This window comes from Elephantulus edwardii, unplaced genomic scaffold, assembly GCF_000299155.1.
Source record: "Elephantulus edwardii isolate Elephantulus edwardi_28Jun2011 unplaced genomic scaffold, EleEdw1.0 scaffold00224, whole genome shotgun sequence".
Classification (NCBI taxonomy): Eukaryota; Metazoa; Chordata; class Mammalia; order Macroscelidea; family Macroscelididae; genus Elephantulus; species Elephantulus edwardii.
The window spans coordinates 163,049-186,159 of NW_006399974.1; the positions used below are offsets into that span (position 1 = coordinate 163,049).

Here is a 23,111-nt window from a genome sequence, read left to right on the forward strand (position 1 = left end):
ATGGCTTCCAGATCCATCATGAATGCTCCCATTTGTTTGGTGGAAAACCAGAATGCACAGCTGGTGGTCAATCCAGAAGCATTAAGCATCCTAAACAAGATATCTCAACCACTGGTGATTGTGGCTATTGTAGGGCTGTATCGAACAGGGAAATCCTACCTGATGAACTGCCTCGCAGGACAGAACCATGGTAAGTATTGTCCTGGGGAATGGGCCATTAGTTTAGGACAGTGTTAAAGCAAACTCATTCCTTTTCCAGGATCATAAAAACAGAGAGTCCACCTCTTCCTACTGGGGGAAGGAGAGGAAAAACAAAAAACAACCCTCCTTACTCTCATCCTATCATATTTACTTCAATCATATCTGTCTACAAATATTTAATAAAGAACTTTTTTCTAGTAATAAAAAGAGTTCTCGGAATCCTATTCAAAGATTTACCCCACTATTTCGCTGGACCCTTTTGCTCTCATCTGCTCAAAATCTCAGTTATAGCAGAATTCTTTTTTCCTCCAATATCCCTTGTGCCCCAGGAAGAAGATAGCAGGACACTAATATCTCATTGGGTTATTTTCTTTTGCTCATTTTCAGATCAGTGTTGATGTTGTAGACTCTTCACTTTATCTATGTTATCTTTTTTTAATATAAGAACATTTAATTGTCCCCTGAATGCATAATTGTGCTCATGCAAGTTCTATAGCTGAGCTAAGAAACTGTTGCCTAAAAAGAACAAGGGGACACTACATGAGTTAATATCAGGAGAGGTGGTGTACTTCAGGTTGTATCCTTTCTCCACACTTATTCAATATGTTACTAAGAAAACTACTGAAGAAGGGGAAGTATATAAAGAAGAGTGTGGCATCAAGATCGGAGGAAGAACCACTAACAGCTTGTATCATGCAGTTAGCAAAATCTTACTTGCAAAAAGTGAGGGCTCTTACTATGCCACATTTACTATGAGGATGAAGACTATTCTCAGCAACCAGACTGTAAATATTCCAGAGAATATGGACATTACTCTGAAGGGCTGCACAGTTATAATAAGTAAAGACCCAAGAGGAATCTTGTGGAGAGATTTCAGTCACATAAACGTAGAAGCTTAGCCTCCTTGGAAAGAAAAGGAAGAGGCTTTGCATTGACGATTGGTGAGGGCACACAAAGGAACTCGGTACTATGCGCACCATCTGTAGCCATGTACAGAACAAAATCAAGGGCTTTGTTGCATGATGAGGTCTGTGTATGCTCATCAACATTGTGATTCAAGAGAGCAGGTGTCTGGTTGAAATTCTAAACTTTTTAGGTGAAAAACACAGAGAGTTCAAATGAGACCAAGTATTGCTTGTTCAGTACCACAAACCCAAAATGATGAGTTAATTCCTGAAAAAATTACAATAAGCTTGTATCAAATTCAGCTGCTTTGATTAAAAAAGCTACAACAGTTTAAAACAAAAATATAAAAAAAAATTTGGATGGTATCTATGTCTCTGAAAAAGGAACTGTCAGCAGGCTGATGAGTAATATCTAGGAATTTCCCAGCTACAGAAATAACATCAGATGAGTCCTAAAACACAACTAATGTTTGCAATAAAATTCTGCCTATTCATTTGAAATTGTTTATGGTCTCAGGTCTTGATGTGCTGGCTTTTGCGTTGTGTGGGGCCAAATTGACTCTCCCTCAGCAGCAGCTAGGAAATTAAAAGATGAATTGCATTGAGGAAAGTCTGCTGTCAGAGACCTCTCCAAAGTACTGAGGAGCAACAACGTCACTTTCAAGACTATGGTGTGCCTCATCCAGGCCATGAACTTGCTGTGTGTCAGAAAGCTGGACAATGACTAGGGATGATAGAAGGAGAATTGATGCCGTTGAGCTGTGGTACTGGAGAAGAGTATCAAATATACCATGGACTGCTAGAAGAACAAACAAATTCATTCTAAAGAGGGCAAGACCAGGCTGCTTCTTGGAGGCAAGGATTCTGAATTTTCATCTGACTTGCTTTGGACATATTGCAAGGAGAGACCAGTGCTTGGAGAAGGATATCAAGCTAGGGAGGGTGGAGGGCAGGTGCAGGAGGGAAAGGCCCTCGAGGAGGTGACATCATGCTTGAAAGGGTGGAGGGATAATGCAAGAGAGGAAGATCCCTGATAAGATGGATTGATTCAGTGACTAAGGGTAATGGGGGTAAGTGTGTCAGAGACAATAAGCACAGGATAGGAGAGGGTAAAGGGCTATTGTACATAGGATTGCTATGAATCACGACAAGAACATAACAACAGCACATAACATTCAACAGCACATAACAAGAACAACATTATTTTGAAAAAAAAGTGAAGAGGACTTGAACACTTAATGCAGAAGATCAAAGACTATAACCTTCAATATGGATTGTATCTGAACATCAAGTAAGCAAAAATCTTCATCATTGACCAATAAACAGAATCATGATAGGTGGAGAAAGATTGAAGTTGCCAACTATTTCATTTTACTTGGATCTATAGTCAACACCTATGGTAACAGCAGTCAAGAAATCAAAAGAGATGCTACACTGGGAAAATCTGCTGTCAAGGAATTCTGAAGTATCAGTTTAAAGCCTAAGGTGCCCTGATTCAAACCAAAATCTTTTCAGTGACTTCATATTCTTCCAAAAGCAGGACAACAAATAAGGATGACAGAAAAAGAATCACCTTTGAATTATAGTGTTTCATAAGAGTACTTGCTATCCCCGTGGACTTCCAAAAAAACTCAAAAAAGTCTGAAGGAAGGGCAACCAGGGTGTCCCTTAGACGTAAAGGGGGGGATAAAACCTTATCTCACATACTTAGGACATGTTGTTAAAAGGGTCTAATCCTTGCAAAAAGAAATCACGATTGGAAAGATGGAGGGTCAGTGAGAGAGAGAAGACCCTTAACAAGAAAGATTGACACACTGACTATAACAATGGTCTTGAATATCTCACAAGATAATGAGGATGGCACAGGATAAGTCAAGGTTTAAATCTATTATTCATAGGGTGACTGTGAGTCATAGTCGATTACATTGCATCTAACAACAACAATATGTGAACTAAGTACAAAATAAAGTGAAGAAATGCTGATGTAAGAACCTCATACAGAAGATTTCAAAGGAAAGCTTGAGAAAACCAAGCAAAGTCTTATAACAAAATGAACAAGGACTTGAGAGCATTAGGCTAAGTGAACTAGCTCAGTTCCATAAGGCCAAATACTGAGTTAGAAAATCAAAAGATAAGAACAGACTTTGGCATTTCTCAAGCTGGAAGAACTGAACAACAAATTCAAATCTCAAGCTGCAGAAATGAAAGAATCCGTAGACAAAATATGAAATAATGCAAGAAATATCAAAAGAAGATAGAAAGAACAGATGTCACTGCACTGTACAAAAAAAAAGAATTAGTGGACTCTTCCCTAGAGCCAGCATTTTCACGTGGGGGGACTGAAACTCCCATAGGGAAAGGATGGGGAATCTCCTCCCATGTGATTAACTGCCTCTGAAAACCCACTAGAGGGTCAGCTATGAGTCAGTTCTGACTCGATAATACACAACAACAACAACATACTCAGAGATTTTAAAACCTAGAAGAAATAGACAATTTTCTTGAAGTTCCTGATTTATCTAGATTGACATGGGCAGATGTAGAATACTTAAACAGACCTATCACAAAAAAATAATGTGAGAAGTTAATAAAAAGACTCCCCACCAAAAAAAAAACATGGACCAGATGGCTTCACAACTGGTTCTTCCAACCTTTTAGAGGAGATCTATCACCAATCCTATTTAAATTATTTCAAAAATAGGAAAAAAAGAAGAAACATCCCCAGGATCACTCTATGAAGCAAGCATAACCCTAGTACCAAAATCAGGCAAAGATATTGACAAAAACGAAAACTATAGACCAGTATTGCTCGTGAGTATAAATTCAACAGACCTTAACAAAATATTGGCAAATATATTCCAACAGTACATTAAAAAAATAATTCATCCTGACCAAGTGAGATTAATAACAGGCATGCAAGGATGGTTCAACTTAAGATAAACCACTAACGTGATTCACCACAAGGCATTTGATAAGACCCAACACACCTTCCTGATTAAAACACTCAGCAAAATAGAATAGAAGGGAATTTCTTCAACATAGTGAAAAGTATATATGCAAAACCAAGAGCTAATATCATTCTCAATGAAGAAAGACTAAGAGCATTTTCCTTACAAACAGGGAACAGACAACGATTCCACATTCACTACTTCTATTCAATATTCTTTTGAAAGTATGTGCTAGGGAAATACAAGAGAAGGAAATAAAATACAACCAGATCAGCAGAGAGGTGGTTAACTATCACTATGTGCAGATGATAGTATACATAGAAAACTCTAAAGACTCAATAAAAAAAAAAACCACACACACACACAACAAAACAACCCACCTGTTAGAGCTACTGGACCAATTTAATAGGGTGACCAGATATAAGATGAATATCCAAAAATGAGTGGGATTCCTCTACAATAAGAAAGACAATTTGGGGAAGGAAACTAAGAAAGCAATAATCTTTCTAATGTTGTTGTATATCATTGAGTTGTAATTGATCCATATCTGACCCTGGGGCAGATTTAAACATATACCAAGAGGCAGTTAATCATATGGTGAAGGGATTGCTCATCTTTCACACGCGGAGCAGCAGGTAGCCTCAAACCATATGTCTTCAGGATTGCAGCTCAGCTTCTTGCCGCTAGACCACAAGAGCTTAACTTCAAATTGGGATACTTAAGATTAAACTTAACTAGAAATACAAATGATTTTTTACAAAGGAAACTACAAAACACTTGAAGAAACAATAAAAGATCTAAATAAATGGGGGGGAATTCCCACTACATGGATGGGAAAACTCAATATTGTGAAAATGACAGTCCTACCAAAAACAAATCATATGTTTAACACAATCTCTATAGAGAGACCAAATTCATTTTTCAAGAATAAAATAAAGGCAATTATTAAGTTCATTTGGAGAGGAAAGAGACCCCCAAGTCACAAAGGGATATTTGTACACCAATGTTCATAGCAAAATTATTCACTATTGCAAGAACATGGAAACAGCCCAAATGTCCAACCACAATTGCATGGATTAAGAATTGATGGTACATTCACAAGATAGAATACTACCCAACACTCAGGAGCAATGATTTCAAAAAATAGTACATAAAACTTAGGAGAGACTGGAGAACATTTTACACTGAGTGAACTCACTCAAACTCATAAGAACAAGCACTGCATAAGACATTGTTGTAAAAATAGAAGGATAACTAGTAAAACGTATATGGAGGCCTAAAGGGGGAAGTGGTAGGAGGAGAGGGGTGAGGATTTATAGGAGGGAAATGATAGGGTAATGTGATTTGTTGGGAAGAGGGAGGAGGTAAAGGAAATATAAAAGATTCAGTGTGGTGACCAAAGTCCAATGGTTATTATTTTTATAAAACAATGTATAGAAATGATGTAAAACAAACACACACAAAACACACTATATACCTAACTGAAATACAGTGTATATGAATAATTATATGCAGACCAATAAAAATACAAAGGTGAGAGGGAGGAAAGAATCAGTCAACAGTAAACCATTTCAGGAAGTATCACATATTCAAGGACCAGTGATAAGAATGGGAGAAGCTCAAAATGCACTGAAGGCATTGAAAAAAATAAGGCCCCAGAAACTGATGGAATATTAATTGAGCTATCTCAGCAAGGATGTGCAGACTTGGAACAGTTCACTAGCCTATGACAAGATTTGGAAACACCTGGCTAAATGACTTGGAGATCCATATTTGTTTCCATTCCAGAAAAAAAGAAAAAAAAGGTTATCCAACTGCATCTGGAAATTATTGGGCAAAAGTATTAATATCACATACAAATAAGTTTTTGGTGAAGATTATTTTTAAATTCCTGGAACAATATCTCAACAGAAACTGCTAGAAAATCAAATTGGATTCGAAGAAGACCTTAGAACAGGTGATCATTGCTAATTTCAGATTGATCTTTTTCTGGAAGCAGAGAATACTAGAAAGATATTTATTTGTATTTTATTGTTAGGATTATACACATTATGGTTAACATTGAAAAAAATGGGGATCTCAAAATGTTTGTGCACCTGGCAAACCTATACAGACCAAAAAATAGTGTCAGAACATAACAAGAGAATATTAAATTGTTTAAAATCAGGAAATGTGTGCTATCAAGATTGTGTGACTGAGAAAATCATTAGTGAAACTGGACAATGTGAAGAAGAATGTAGTTTCTGAATTTGACCTAATAAAAACAAAATAATATGTGGACAACATCAACACACATAAATAATAATAAAACTGATAACTATAGACTAACATTAAAGTAATCAACCCTCAGATAAAGAAAGAAAATATTTCAGAGATCCAAAAGATTTATACCCTTATTTTCTCACTAGTATTCATGGATATTTTTGTTTTTATAACACTTCTTCCTCTCTTGATTATTAAAAATTATTTTATAATATGTTCAGACATTTTTAAAAGTCTAATTTGACTTGTTTATAAAGTTTAAGAGAAATTAAACTACTTTATACTTTCAAAGATTTTCGTAGGCCTGCTATTTCAGAAGTGGATGGCCAATCCTTCTTTCTAGTCTGTCTTAATCTGAATGTTCAGATTTAGAGAAGTATCAGACAGACCAGCATTTTACAGAAAAGTGAAAGATATATCCCTTATTTTGGAGTTAACCATTTCTATCAGTTTTGTCCCTGCCCTTGGCACAGGTGTCATTACCCACTTATTTCCCTGCTCCACCATCCACCAGGATACCCATCCACTTCTATCCACTCCCTTCAACATCCTTCTCCCACTGTCCTGCCCTCGATCTGATAGTTTATATATGAAGCTTCCTTGGCTTCTGTGATTCCAAATACATCGGCTTCAGACAGTTTCTTATGATGTGACCAGTGTCTCTCAAGTTCAGTGGCAATGCTTTCCAAGCAAAGGTGATGTATCCTGTAGAGCTGATGTGTAGATAGTTTTTTGGTTGATTTTTTCCTTTCCTTTTCTCCGCCTGCCGGGCTTTCTTGATTCTACTCTATGGGGCCTTAGAACGGATCCGGCACTGCGGCCTTGAGGACTGCCCGTTTACCTGGAATGTAGACGAAGACAGAGCAGAGTTTAGGGCTGTTGTACATAGGGTCGCTATGAGTCGCAAGTGACTCGACGGCACATAACAACAACATACTTTCAAAAAATCTTCAAGTGAAAATTTACGTAGCTGTTATTCAATTCAACCATCGATACATGGAAAAGGAAATATATTGTATGCTTTCTCTTGTTTTCTTTTGGCCTCATCAAGATTTGCAAAGACTTATTTATTATATGAATCTATAACTTATTTATTTGTATTTAAACTACATACATTTGTGTATGTTGTTGTGTTGCTGTGGTTGTTGGTTACTGTAGAGTTGGGACTGACCCATAGTTGAACCTCTGGCAGGTTTTAGAAGCACTTAATCACATGGGAGGGGATTGCCCTTGAAGTAGTTGGTGGTCTCAGACTGCACTCCTTTGGGATTGCAGTGCAGCTTCTTACCACTAGGCCACCAGAGCTTGTATGTGTGTGTGTGTGTGTAATTTTTTTTTCACTTATAAATTATATTTTTGTATGAGAAATCACATTTTAGTTATCCATTTATTATGCATGAATCTGTGCATTAAGTTTTTATCTTGTTGTTGTTGTTATGTGCTGTTGAGTCACTTTTGACACATAGCGACCGTATGTACAACAGCTCTAAACTCTGCTCTGTCCTGTGCCAATCTCATTGTCTCCAACACATTCATACCAATTGCCACAGTCACCGAATCAATCCACCTCCCAGAGGGCCTTCCCCTCCTGCACCTGCCCTGCACCCTCCTAAGCATGATGTCCTTCTCCAAGGACCAGTCCCTCATGTCAGATGAAGTATGGACCAGTATGTCAGATGAAGTCTTGGAATCCTTGCCTCCAAGGAGCAGCCTGGTTTAACCCGCTCCAGGATGAATCTGTTTTCTTAGCAGTCCATGGTACCCTCAGCACTCTTGAGTTACCATTAATCCACAATGTGATGTAGTTTGGGTCTTTAAAGAAATAAGACTGGGAAACATAAACTAATTCTTGAGTAGGATTACATATGTATATAATGGTTTGCTTGGCGTCTTTTTCTGAAATGGAAGCAATTCCTCTCTCTCTGCCAGACACTTGCCTGCTTGGAAGCTTAATCATTGCAGCTCCTAGGCAGCCTGAATGAACACTCTTGTCACTGGTGTTGCATTCTCCTTCTCTCGCAGGTTTCTGTTTGGGCTCCACAGTGAGGTCTGAAACCAAGGGCATCTGGATGTGGTGTGTGCCTCACCCCTCAAAGCCACACCACACCCTGGTCCTTTTGGACACTGAAGGTCTGGGAGATGTGGAAAAGGTAAGGAAGTGAATGATAGGGAAATCATCGATCCTCTTGATAACCTCTATTCTAATTTCCTTTTAATTGACCACCGACCTCACTACAAATGTTGTGATATATCTTAGTAATGCAATATGGACAAGGAGATTAATCTCATATTCTTGAAATTCCTTGGTAAGCACAGATATTAGTGGTAATTAGAGATAGATCTCCTTATTTATTTAGCTATGGAAGAGCTGAAATAGCAAATGCTCAAGCTGAATGAATGAGTAAATGAATGAAAAGTACTCTGAAGTCTTTCCATCTAATATGCTTCTAGGGTGACTCTAAAAATGACTCATGGATCTTTGCACTGGCCGTGCTTCTCAGCAGCACCTTTGTCTATAACAGCATGTGCACCATCAACCACCAAGCTTTGGAACAGCTACAGTATCCTTCCAACTGTCATATTTACTGACTTTAGGGGAATGGCACCATAGACTTATCCTCCTTTCTTGTGAATTACTTGTCATGAGTAAGGAGGAGGAAACACAGAGCAAAGCAGAATAATTTTTTTACTTTTTTTGTTTGTTTGTTTTTAATTTTTATTAGTGTGTGTGTGTGTGTATCGTCAAATCAGATCTGACTGGTACAGGAGGAGATTGCCCCTCCTTCTCCAGCAGAGCATCTGGTGGATTTGAACCATGTACCTCTGGGATTGCAGTGCAGTTTCTTGCCACTAGGCTACCAGAGTTCCCTAAAAAAAATATTTCTTAATGAGATCTGGGAACTGTGGTATATATAGAGTGTGTCTCCTTCCTTAGCTGAGATCCAAGCTACGTGACAGAACTGACAGAGCTAATCAAGGCAAAATCTTCCGCTTCCTATGATGAAGATGATTCCACTGAATTTGTGAGTTTCTTTCCAGACTTTGTGTGGACTGTTCGGGATTTCACCTTGGAGCTGAAGTTAGATGACTGCTCTATCACCGAAGATGAGTATCTGGAGAATGCCTTGAAGTTGGTTCCAGGTATCAGTGCATAGAATGAATGATGGGTGGTTCGATAGAGGGTGCAATCACATAGGTACAAACCTGGAACTCTTCCAGATAGCTGTCTTTCAAGTTTCTTGGCATAGATGAATGAGCTTTTCCAGGGATGCATCTCAGCTAAGATTCCATCAATTCTTGACAATATATATTTGTCAATGATTCCAGTGCAATTTATACTTATTCCTTTCTACCACTGGTTCTCATCAAATACTACTTACTGAAATGGTTCAATACCAGCCAATTATATTTCCTGCGTCACTCAATATTTTCTCCATAGAATCCTTCCATATTGCAACCTGACACATTGTGTGTCAGGACACATCTTGAAATGTTCTCTGAACAATGAGTATAACACGGTTTCTCTTCAATTTACCATTCCAGGAATTGTAGATTATATAATTTATATTCCAGTCCATCCCAGTTCACTAATGCCTAGGATCTAATGCATTCTACTAATTTTTTACAACTTCTAGTTTCCTTAGATTAATTTTTAATACATTTGATGTTTCAATTATGAATCAAGACTTGTGACTGTTTCTTCTCATTTTGAATCTGACCACATCACCAAACAAATTCCTTCCATTGGTTGAAAGCTTTACTCTATCCTTATCATTGAGGGAGAATCTACTTTAAGGAGGCAGCTCCTCCTCATATTTTGAGTGCTTTTCAACATGAGGATCTCATCTTCCAACACTATATGGGATTGTATATTTTCTACTATTTATAGATTTTCTGTTGTTGTTGTTGTTAGGTGATGCTGAGTTGACTCCAGTCACCCTATGAACAATAGATGCGCCTTATCTCTATGACGTCTGCCATGCTCTAGCCTGTATTTGCAGTCACAATTAGTCTCACTAAGGATTTTCCTCTCCTTCACTGACCCTCTATTTTCTCCTAGTATGGTGTCTTTTTTTGAGGATCAGTGTTTCCAAACAATAAGCCCAAAGTATGTGAGAGGAAGTTATACCATCCTTGCTTCTAGGAACACCATGACTGCCCTTCCTCCAAGACAGAGTAGTTTGTTCTTTTGACAGTTCATGGGATAGTCAGTACTCAGCACCAATACCACAATTTAAGGGCATTAATCCTCCTTCAGTCTTGTCTAATTTTCAGATGCTTACGATGTAAATGAAAATGTTATAGTTTGTAGTTGGCATGCTATGGCTTTTTTGGCTTTTTTTAAGAATGGTGTCTTTGACCTTTAGCATGTTAAAGAAGTCTTTGGCATCAGATTTTATCAATTTAATAGGTCTTCTGATTTCTTATATGGCGCTTCCATGAGTCTTGACTGTGGATCCAAATAAAATAAAATCCTTGACAACTTCAATATTTTCTCCATCTATTATTATGTTGCCTAATGATCCATTGTAGGAATTGTGTTTCCTTTATATTGAGGTATAATCCATATAGAAGGGTATAGTCATTAATCTTTGTTATTTACATTTCTAACAGAAAGGTAATTCTCACAATCAAATCTATCAGAGCCAGATGTTGACATAAATGCCTTCTTTTCCCAAGGCTTCCAAATTTTCTTCCACGGAATGCAGTCATACCACTTCCTATCACTCATCTCATTAAAAAATACTGGAATTTTTTTTTTCTCTCACAGGTTTCTGTTTTATACAGATTCTGGCTTTTGCAGGGAAAAAAATCATTAGCATATTCTTTTTAAAAAACCCTGTCAGGGGAGCTCTGGTGGCCTAGTGGCAAGGAGCTGCAACTACAACCCAAAGCCTCACGGTTCTAACCCACCAGATGCTCTGCCGGGAAAGGGGGGACAATCTCCTCCTCTACCAGTCAGATCTGATTTGACGGTATACTCACACAAAAATAAAAAAATTTAAAAAAAAAAGCAACCCTGTCAAATCCTTTATTTTATCATGTTGAAACAACATGCATATTCTGCATTCTTATATGTATATTTTCTGGTTTGGGGTTGAGACTAGAGAGTGGTTGCTGCCCACAACAGGGTGTGAGCTGATTGGATTTGGCCTCATATTTAAAAAGGCTTTTGGGCCCTTGAGTCTGCAGCCCTTGGGTCTGGTGTTTGTGGAACTCCCAAATAAAACATTTGGAAGCAGGAGTGGCATTCACTTCCAAAAAATCATTGCTTCCATAAACTTGGAGAAAAGATAAACATTTTGCATTCAAGACTTTCATTCACAGAGTCACTACAGGTCATCTATGACTCTATGGCACTTAACAACAATAACATATATGCATATACACATACACATATACACATTCTCTCTCTCTCATGCACACACACACACACAATGAAAGCATTAGTGGCACCCACTTCCTAAATAACATGCTTCCAGAAATGCTACAAACTTTGATAAATGGCAATAGTTATAGAGGGGCTTCAGGCCCAAATTGCTCATAGGGTAGCTATGAGTCATGCTCCACTTGAAGGCAATCAACGACAACACAATAACATTCCAATATTATGCTAGAATGCTGCTTAGAAGCAAAGATGTGTGACTTGGCCTCATGTACTCTGAACTTATTTATAAAAGTGGAAAGTCCCTGAGCAAAGATATCATCTTTGGTAGAAGGCCAGTGAGAAAAGGATCCTCAAAGAGAAAAAAAGACTTACTCACTATAGTGCTGATTTAGGTACAATAAAGACTGTGAAGGTGAACAGGATCGGGCAGAATTTAACTCTATTCTTATGTAGAATCACTATAGGTTGGACTTGACTCACTGCACCAAACAACAGCTTATTTAGGAAATTGAGTAACTGATAACATTGAAAGACATACCCACTTTTATCTGCTTATTATTTCTTCAACAAAGGCGTTAAACAGTTGTTACCTGCCACAAAACCTCTTTGCATGGCCCAGTAAAAACAAAACAAACAAAACCTGAAACTCATTGCCATTATGTAAGAAATTACTCATAGCTAGCCATCCAGGGAGTTTTCAAAGCTATAAATCATACATCCTGTAAATCATAGGATGAGATTACCCATTTTTCTCCCGCAGAGAGACTGATGGATTTGAGACTCTAGAGAGCAGCCTTTTTGGGCTAGCCGTGCAGCCCCCTATGAACTAAGCCAATAGAGCTAGTCAAATACCAATACAACAGAAAAAAGAGTGATGTCTTCTAAGTACATTCAGGTAAATCTTACTCAATGGAGACTTTTGGATAAGAGAATTCTTAAACATTTTTATATTGTCTGTACTTTTAGGCTCCACTTTTAAAATTTTTCCTTACTGACCTGGGTATTACTGCTCCTCTTAGTATTTCCCTTTAATACTTACAATGATGAACTCCCTATATATGCTAAGGAAACTAAAGTTGCTGACATGGGATGGATGATTGCATGTACAGCGCAGAACTGCCTCCTTGACCCTGTTCTGTGTCCACAAATGTGGTTATTAATTACTTAATAAAACCACGCTTTGAGTAAATTGGTTCATGGCTGATTTTCATGATTGGATTAAAGGAGCTGTAAGGACAGAAAATATTGAGGATCTTCCTCTACTTCACTGGCACCTTTCCCACAATGATATCCCAGTACTAGCCCCTCTTTAACAACATTCCCAAGTATGCGTGATAAAGTTTCACACATACTTGCTTTTAAAGAACACCGTGGTTAACATAGCAAATAACTTTGACAATATTAATAAATTCTGCTTAATAAAGGGGGAAAACCCCAAATAACAACAATAACAAAAAATACAGAGAATGCAAAGATGAAAATATCCTTGAGGATAAAAATTGGCAAATCTCTTTTCTGAAAGTTATTCTGTCAATAACTTCTCTTTCTCTGAATTGGCAGGCAGGAATCCCAGAACTGTAAATTCCAATCTGCCTCGAGAGTGTATCAGGCATTACTTTCCAAAACGTAAATGTTTTGTCTTTGACCGACCCACAAGTGACAAGAATCTTTTAGCCAATATTGAAAAAGTGCCAGAAGACCAGCTGGATCATAATTTCCAGATACAAGTAAAACAGTTTTCATCCTATATCTTTTCTCATGCAAAGACCAAGACCCTGAGACAGGGAATACTCGTCACTGGGAAAAGTAAGTCATTTTTGTCAAAAAGGCAAAGTGGATCAGTGTGTGTGAAGCTCTGATTGTTCTGTGATTTTGTCAGTAATTTTGCATGTTTTTGTTTGTGAATTTGATGAAGGCAATGTTAATGCCACACATGATAGTATATGTTTGTCAGTTGATTTCTCTCTTCATAAGGGTTAAATGAGGTGAAATATTTCTGAAGAGAATAATCCACTAATCATAAAGGCACCCAGTGCTGTTACGGAGAAAATTTCATTTCTGTATAACAAATAACTATTAAGTGTTGTGTGTACAGGATATCAAAGGATAAGTACTTCTTAAGGTAGAGAAGATACCTCATAAAATTGCACAAATCATAGAATATCTAACAGGCTTTGAGATCTTGAAAAACAAAATTAAATATAAACCATGCATGGGTCATTTTCATAAGCTGGTGATTGGTACAGTTGCTGTGTTTAAGAAGCTCCTTACATTGTTTAATGCACTGTGTTGCTATCTTATAATTGGGGAGGGGTTTTAGTCTTTCTACCAAAAAACTGTATTTTCTCTTGGAAATGACTAAACAAATTTAAATAGAAATAGAAATATAAAAGCCTATGTAATGGGAACATTGTGTATTACTAGGAAAGTAAAGTAATGTTTTAAGAGAATGCTGGCATAAGACCAGCAGAGTTGATCTGAAACCCCATGAAAGATGTTGGTCATGATCAGTAATCCAATTGTGTGTAGTAGTGAAATAGAGTCATAAAATAAAGATGAAGTAACAGAGGGGGGAAATGTGTATTATTCTAAAGAAAAAGATCAAATTAAAAGGGGGGGAACTTTAAATGAAATTTAGAATGGTGACCATTAAAGTTTTAAAAATAATAAGTAAGCATTTGAAACTTATCCCTAAATACTCTGGCTTATACAGGGCTAGCCATGTTGGTGGAGTCTTACGTGAATGCTATCAAAAGTGGAGCAGTGCCTTGTTTGGAAAACGCAGTAACAACACTGGCCCAACGTGAGAACTTGGTGGCTATACAGAAGGCAGCTGACCACTACAATGAATTGATGACTCAACAGTTGCAACTTCCCACAGACACCCTACAGGAGTTGCTAGATATACACATGGCCTGTGAGAAAAAAGCCATTGAAGTCTTCATGGAGCACTCCTTCAAGGATGAAAATCATGAGTTCCACAAACAGCTTGTGGTATTGGTCTTTGCACTTGTCCTTGCTGCTTCTTGTCTTTCTTAAATTATGCCTCAAGTTCACATTTTGACCTCATGTTTTATAACTTTCCTGTGGTAAGAGTCTGGATTATACCGAGTGACAGACTTCTATAGTACTAAAATTCACCCTTGTTTTCTCCTAATTTTTTTTTTAAAAAAAGGTTTTTAAAAGAGAACAAGTTACATAAGGCCAGCAGAGTCTAACCTTCACAAACTCCATGGGGAAAGACTCGCCATCAATAGCATAAAATTGATTCCAATGAGGTCAGGTGTGCCTCATACTACCATATCTCCTTCTGTCTGTCCAACTTTAACAGCAATTTTCATTCTCACTTCTCTCACTGCTCTACTTTTGGCTTCAGTAATTCATAGGAGTGGCCATGCAGAACTCCCAGATAATACTTAAAATTATGGTGTTTATAAGGCAGCATGACAAGTAGAATTTGTGTTGGAAGCCTGATAGCTTCTCTGGTGTGCTTGCAGGTTCCCTGACTTTCAGCCTTGAAGCTTCATACCTGTACTACAAAGCGCTTTTAGTCCTGCCAATTATGGTATCTCTGCTCAAGTCCTCCAGTATAACTGGTTCTGGCTCCATGGGACAGCAGTTTCAGTTCAACGATGCCTCAGACTATTCTCTGGTTTTCCACCACCTCCGCAGTTGTTGCTACACTTACGGAGAGTCATAAATGAAAGAACAAATGCTGTTGTGTCTGATGGAGTCAGAATAGACCCTCTGGCAAGTTTTCAGAGGCAGTTAATTGTCTATCCTTCTACCAAGGAGCGGCTGGTGGCCTCAGGATTATAGTAGTGTTTCTTGCCACTAGGCCACCAGAGAAGAAAACAAAATGCTGCTGCTGATCTAGATCTCTATCTATAATGTAAAACTAAGGTTCAAAACTATATGTGACATTATCTTACTTTTCTGTCTTGATAGTAGCAAAATTTCCATTTTCTGCCTCTGAACTCACTCTGTTTCATCCTAGTGAGATCGTAAAAGTGACCTTTTCCTGCATTTGTACCCTATACAATGTATTTACCTGTTTTTTATTTACCTGTTCTCACCCATTTACCTCATTCACATTAGCATGGTCCTTTCCAACATGTAGGGAGCTGTGGTGGCTTAGTAGTGACGAGTTGCACTGTCAACTCAAAGGAATATGTTTCAAATCCACCAGCCTTTCATTGGGAGAAAGATGGACAATCTTCTCCCAGGTGATTTACAGCCTCTGAAAAACTACTGGAGGGTCAGCTATGAGTCATTTCAGACTAAACAGTACCTAACAAAAACAACTCAACATGTAGTGAAAGTCAGAGCCAATGGCTAGGAAAGATATTTTGAAAAATTAATCTAGTAATCAACAAATACACACTTCATTTTTTTTATTTGTGTATGAGTATCTGTGACCCTAGCACTCATTCACTAACTTAGAGATTCTTTTTACTTCAAGTTCAGCACAGTGTGCATGCTCTTTTGTTTGCGCTATCATAAGCTGAAATGTATTACCTAGGTATTTTGTGGAAACCCACTGTACTTTCATGCCAATTGACTCAGTAGATTCTTCTACTATTTAATCTCTCTGACTTCCTCTTGTCAACAACCAGACAATTACTTTTTAAAATCTGAAGTATTTAGGTAGTATCTATTTCTATACTTGTCATTTCTTAAAGTGTCACACAACATAATCTAACACCGAGAATAAATGCTATTCTATTCTATTCTATTCTATTCTATTCTATTCTATTCTATTCTATTCTATTCTATTCTATTCTATTCTATCTAAAGTCTTCACAATTATAAAAGAGGTGGAGTGGACACCAAGCTTCTTGGGGGAGATCAAAATCTACTTAACCATAGGCAACTCTACTGTTAATATGTCTTTCAGTCTTTGTCTTACAAGTTACAAAGATTTCTTAACTTACATTAAATAAAACCATTTGGATTGTAATTTATGAATGTGAGGTGGGGGGAGGAACAAAACACTAAACAACCCTGTCCTCATATCTTCTCATAAATTTAATTGAGAAATGACCTATAGGGCCCTTAAATAAGTTCAGAACACGTTTAATTTGTTGCTGTGTGGGCTGCTTTTTCATATAGACATTTTCATCCATAGAAATCTAGTTTCTCTGAGGAAATACTTCTTCCAGCTCAACTCACATTATGATTGTTGGTTTACTGTTAAACACACACAATTATAGCAGCCACAGATTTTTTTTTGTCATTTAATTTTACCATTTTAATCTGATGAACTTGATCAGTTTCTAATAAAAGTCCTCTACCTCCACTCTGAGACTGTTAGGCTGCTTCTTTGAAAAGGAAAATTCTTTCTAATCCTTTCTTTCTATTGTGTTTCTATACACATTCCTGCAGATTACTATAGAGAAAAGGAAAGAGAACTTTGTGAATCAGAATGAAGAGGCATCTGACAAATATTGTCAGGCTATGCTCAAGAAGCTGTCAGAGACCTTGATGGAAAATATTTCAAGAGGAATTTTCTCTGTTCCTGGAGGGCACAGTCTCTACTTAGAGGCAAAGAAAAGAATTGAACAAGACTATGCTCAAGTGCCCTGGAAGGGAGTTAAGGTGAGGAATTAAAAAAAAATGGAAATGGTCAGCAGTATAGTGGTGGTACTGTTCATCTTTCAGAAAATTTAACACTAGAGTACACACAATGGGAAGAAGTAGATAAAGAGTTATTTCTCAACATTTTCAGCCTTATATCCACAATGAGAATTTTTTTAAGAAGCCACAAATACTTATTACCATTTATTTCATTTTTTAAACAATGTGATCATTTTATGCTAAATGTCAAAAGCATAATGTGAAATGTTTGGAATAGGAATCTAAGAAAATTTAATTAGAAAATCTAATTTAAAAATTAAATGGATTGCAAAACAATTAATACACTATAAATTAGTCAGATGAGAGGGCCAGTACCAGCCATTTTTAATCAGATAATCATATGATCTACTATTCTGAGAACTGAAAATGAAACAGGAATAGTATCACAATCATCTTCAGAAAGAACATTTCAAGATCTAGCTTGAAGCTCGAACTATCTATGATAGGCTAATAGCCAGATGCACACAAGGAAGAGCATTTACTATGACTATAAATCCATTTATGTGCCAATCACTAATAATAAAATGAAGAAACTATTTCTGAAGTCTAAAATTGATCAAAGATACAATCAAGTACACTTATAATTTCTGCCAATTAGAAGGGAAGTAGAACTAAAGTTGCAAAATACGACCCTGACAGGCAGCTCTGGTGGATTGCAGGGAACATTGTCATCTCAAAGGCATGTGATTCAAATCCACCATCTGTTCCATGGAAGAAAGAGCAGCAATCTCCTTCCACACAATTTACGGACTTTAAAGCTCACTGGGGTGGTCGCTATGGGTAGGTTCCAATTCAGTGGAGCACAACAACAATAGAATTATTGATTGCAAATCATTTTTTTCTCCCAGCATAAGCAGTGATTATATACATGGACCACACCATGTGAAAGACACAAGAATGGTACCAAATACATTTATGGAAAAAGACCAGGAGAAAGCTCAATAAGCATCAATCAGATCAAACCAGAGGGGTGACTGTGGAGCAGAACATACCATACTTTGCTCATATTGCAAGTTCCAGTTGAACCTGAAGAAAACAAGATAGATTGATACAGCACTTCAGCAATGGGCTTTAATGTGTCAGAGATGTTGAGAATGGCACAGAATATAGCAGCATTTAGTCTGGCTGTTCACAGGGTTGCTATCAGCCATACTCAACTTGAAGGCACCTACAACAATAACAGCATTGTTCAAAATACTGAACACTGGTGGAAATATAAAAATATTCACTGTACAATAAAAGAAACAATGTTCCACCATTTCAGGAGATAGAATCTAATCCAAAATGGACAGTATTGAAGGAAAATGTCTAAGGATGAAAAATGGGCAGTATTGAAGGAAGATACCTTCACTGAAGGTATAAAAAAATAAGGTTTTAGGAATTGATGAAATATCAATTAAAAGTTTCCGCAAATAGTTGAAGCACTTGATATGATAATCCAATTATATCATGAAATTTGTAAGACAGTTACCTGGCCAGTCCACAGGAAGAAATTCCTATTTCTGCTGTTAAGAAGAATGGTGGATCAACAGAATATAAAAATTATCTAATATCATTAATATCTTTCATTTGCTCACTCATTGTCATTGAGTTAGAACAAAGTAAGTGACCTTTCAGTAGATTTTATATGGCTGTAAACCTTACTGAAAGAGGTTGCCCATCTTTCTCCCAAGGAGTCACCACATTTGGATAAGCAGCACACTTTCTACAGACTATGCTACTAGTTGTTCTTGCTGTTGTCATGTACTGTCACGTCAGAACTAACTCATAACTGACCCTACAGCAGATTTTCAAAGGTAGTTTAATTCCACAGGATGAGATCATCTACCTTTCTCCCATTTGTGCTGATCATAGAAAATTATGGATAATATTGCAAATATTGGGACTTCTGGAACACAAATTTGTGGTCCTTTACAAACTGCACAAAGGTCAAAGCACTGTCAAACTAATAGAACAAACAGCCATTATTTGGTTTAAAATTATAAAAAGTGTGTGTCAGAGTTGAATTATACTCATTCAGTCCATCTGATGAACAAATGATGAAAATAATCTAGACAATATGAAATAGAAAACAGCATCAAGATTGGAGCAAGAATTGCTACAACCTGTGATATGCAGATGACACAAACTTGCTTGCTGAAAGTGAATAAGACTAGAAGAACTTAGTGATGACAAGCGAAGACTGTATAGATTATACTTCAGCATAGAGAAAATTAAAGTCCTCAAAATTGGACCAATGAGAAGTAACAGCATGATAAACAGAGAAAAGATTGAAGTTGTCAAGTATTTCCTTTTACTTGGATTTTTCCCCAAAATATATAATTTTATTTCCGTGTACATTGTAGTCAGAATATCAAATTAAATCTTTTTGGGCAAATCTGGTACAAAATATCACTTCAAAATGTTAAGAATGGAAATATGTCACTTTGAAGACTAACATGTACCTGACCCAAGCCATGATACGTCTAAGTGTCCCTTATGCATGTGACAGCTAAATAATGAACAAGGAACCTAATGGAAATTGGATGCATTGAATTATGTTGGCAAAGAATATTAAGTAGGCAGTGAAAAGCCAAAAGAGCAAACAAGTGTTTCTTGGAAGACGTTCTGCAAATTATGCCTTAGAAATTATCATTGTGTGACTTTATCACAAATGCTTTAAAACTGAGGGAACAGGAAGAATCATTCCCTTGGAAAACAAATCATCTTTGGGAGAGAGTCAGTGAAAATGAGAAAGATTTCAATGAGATGTATTCACATCTTGGCTGTCTTAATGGATTCAATCACAGCAAAAATGGGGAGGAAATGCAGGACTGGGCCTTGTTTTGTTCTATGTTCATATCTGGCACTGACTCAAGAGCACCGGAGAATAACAACAGTATTTCTTTATTCACATTATACAGTCAAGAAATAGCAGACAGAGAATAGTTAGTAAATGACAGCAAGGAAAATGTGGAGTGGATAGATCTTATCAGAGTACTTGGCTTCTATTCCAAATTGAAGTGCATCCTAGGCAGTCTGCATGCACGTGAGATATGTCATGTCAATTGAAGGATTAATAGATGTTTTCGTAGTTAAGAAAGGATACAATAGCCTCCAAATAGAAGAAAAAAATTTGCAAATATATGAATGCAACAACTATAATTTATTTGTAAAATTGCACACCAATCTGGTTGACTGTAACCTAGGTGGGTGGCAGACATTGCCCTAGAGGAAGGGAGCTGCAATAGAGTTTTCATGTTTCATAAACAGGCTTAGAATTTATACTGTGGTCACAGAAAGGAAAAACCCTCTTGGGGATCCTAAACAACATTTTTAGGGTCAGAGTCAGGGGTTTATAGCACAGTAAATCCTCAGTAAGAGACTGTATCTATTCTGCCATACATGTCTTTTACCCCTGTTTCCTTAGGCGAATGAAGTCCTTCAGAGATTCTTGCAGTCTCAGGTGGTGATAGAAGAATCCATCCTGGAAGCAGACAAAGCCCTTACAGACAGAGAGAAGGCCTTAGCAGGTACAGAGCCTGGTTCAGCCCACAGCAGGACATGGAAGCTCCAGCGTGGCCCTCTCACAGAACTGAGAGGAAGATCTTGTGGAATAATGAGCTTTCCATCTTCTATTTTCATACCTTGCTGAGGCTGAAGATAAATAGGGAGTTGTGGTTGAACAGCCAGCCAGACTCACAAGGCCCGTTCATCACATTCTTAGAAAGTGTCCTTAATGATGTGAATACCAGGGGAATTCAGAGGCTTCACTCTCCCTTTTGAAATGTCACTTTGCCCTCTGAAAGCAAGAGGTCAGAGTTCAAGTTTGACCTGTAGTTTTCTTCTTTCTCTATACTTTTTTTTTGGATAGTGGAGCAGGCAAAGATGCAGGCAGCTGAGAAGGAAAATGAGCTGTTGAGACAGAAACAAAAGGAGCAGCAGCAGCAGATGGAGGCTCAAGAGAGGAGTTTCAAGGAAAATATAGCACAATTGGAAAAGAAGATGATAGCAGAGCGAGAAATCCTTCTGAGAGAACAGGAAAGAATGCTAGAGCATAAACTGAAGGTAAGTCTGTTCCGAGCCTGAGCAGTGCCTGCGGGACAATGGTCAGGTACATAACGAAGGCAAGGGTCTCAATTTAAAACAAAGGTATAGTCTCCGAGACAAATACCTTGAAGATTGGATTTACTGAATTCTGGAATTCATCTGGATGCTCTTGAAGTCCTTAAATGTTCAAGACTTTAGCACCTTCTTTAGATTTAGCTTCTGAAGAGGGCGAACAACATCCTTTGACAGTTTTTGATGGTTATTGCAGATTATGTCATTGTGCCCCAATAGAAGATGACCTTAGTCCTTAGGATTCTTTCTTAAAAATCAAAGAGACCTAAAAAAAAATCCATCAGGATTTGAAACTTAGATTTGTCCAGATATGAAAACAGAGTATGAAAGCTCTGATACTTGCTGCTTTAGTTTCCAAATGTGTCTGAGTCACTTAATGCAGCTGGAATGAAATATATCCATTGTCCTGATTTGGATCTTGATAAGAGGTTTGTGGTACAGAGTCAGCATTTCCCGTTATTTGGTAGATGTGTGTGGCCCAGCTCCACAGTGGGAAATTAAATTCAAGTCAAATTCCAAAAGACATTTATCGGGCTCTTAATGCATTATGGCCTAGCCACACTGCTCCCCACTCTCAATGAGATGGTGGTGAGGAAACCTTAGGTAGGTACAAGCCTGTAATACTATAAAAAAAAGAAAGAAAATGTTCAGGCGTGTAGAGAAACTGGAAAATTCATCAAAAAGCTCGGTAAATCGTACAGAAATAACATGCATGGTAACAATTTATGAGTTGTCAAATGTTATACTATGACTATTAATAACTACACTTTACAAAATTACTCTTTTCCTTTGATAGATCCAAGAAGAACTGCTTAAAGAAGGATTTAAAAAGAAATCTGAAGAGTTAAATTTTGAGATAAATCAACTACAAAAAAAGATTGACAATAATAAGAAGCGCTCATTTCTGTCTCAGGTCCTGGATGCAGCTGGTAGTGCATTAATGACAGTACTGTCTGGTCCTGCTAAACTGCTTGGGATAGGGTGTAAGATGTTCAGTTCACATATGGATTAAGTTAGAATCCTTGGTAAGGAAATTAGAAAACAAAGCTTCTTTTGCTTTAATGGCATAATATATTGTGCCTCATTGTTTTAAAAATATTTCATTCACATATCTTCCAAGAAAAGTTTAATACATTGAAGTTAAGTTTACAAACTTAATTAGTTCCTTAAACTAAGTTTTTTATTTAAGTAATTAAGAAATAACAAGTGAAAACATGATTAAATAACTTATAGAAACATATTAGTTGAATCATGTATGAAGAGAGGAGGAAAATATTTGTCACTTATTACAGACAAAGAGATCATTTAGTTAGGCTGTTACAAACCCTTAAAAATCTTGGTAAGATGAATAGCAACCCTACTTTATCATGGGCAAACACAGATTAAAAAATTGGAAACATTTTCTTTTGCTCATAGTGCAAAAAGATATGCAAAGTAAAATTATGGAGCACTGTTTCACTTTTAAGAATTCTAGGAAAGGACACCTTTGACAGGATCCTGGGTTGACAAATCATTTTAGATAGATAGTTCTTGTATTAGCTTATTAGACTTCACATTATTTTTATTGTAGGAGTACGCAATGAGGGTTGCAGAGTGGATTATATTTGGGGGTAGGGGGTGGGGTTTGGGGAGGTACGGGGGGGATGGTGTACCAATGAGGGAGTTTTG

General features: G+C 37.3%; 1 pseudogene; it reads left to right on the forward strand.

Annotated features, from left to right (window-relative positions):
- On the forward strand, window positions 1-22,536 carry LOC102847675 (annotated as a pseudogene).
- Window positions 22,537-23,111: the final 575 nt, after the last annotated feature.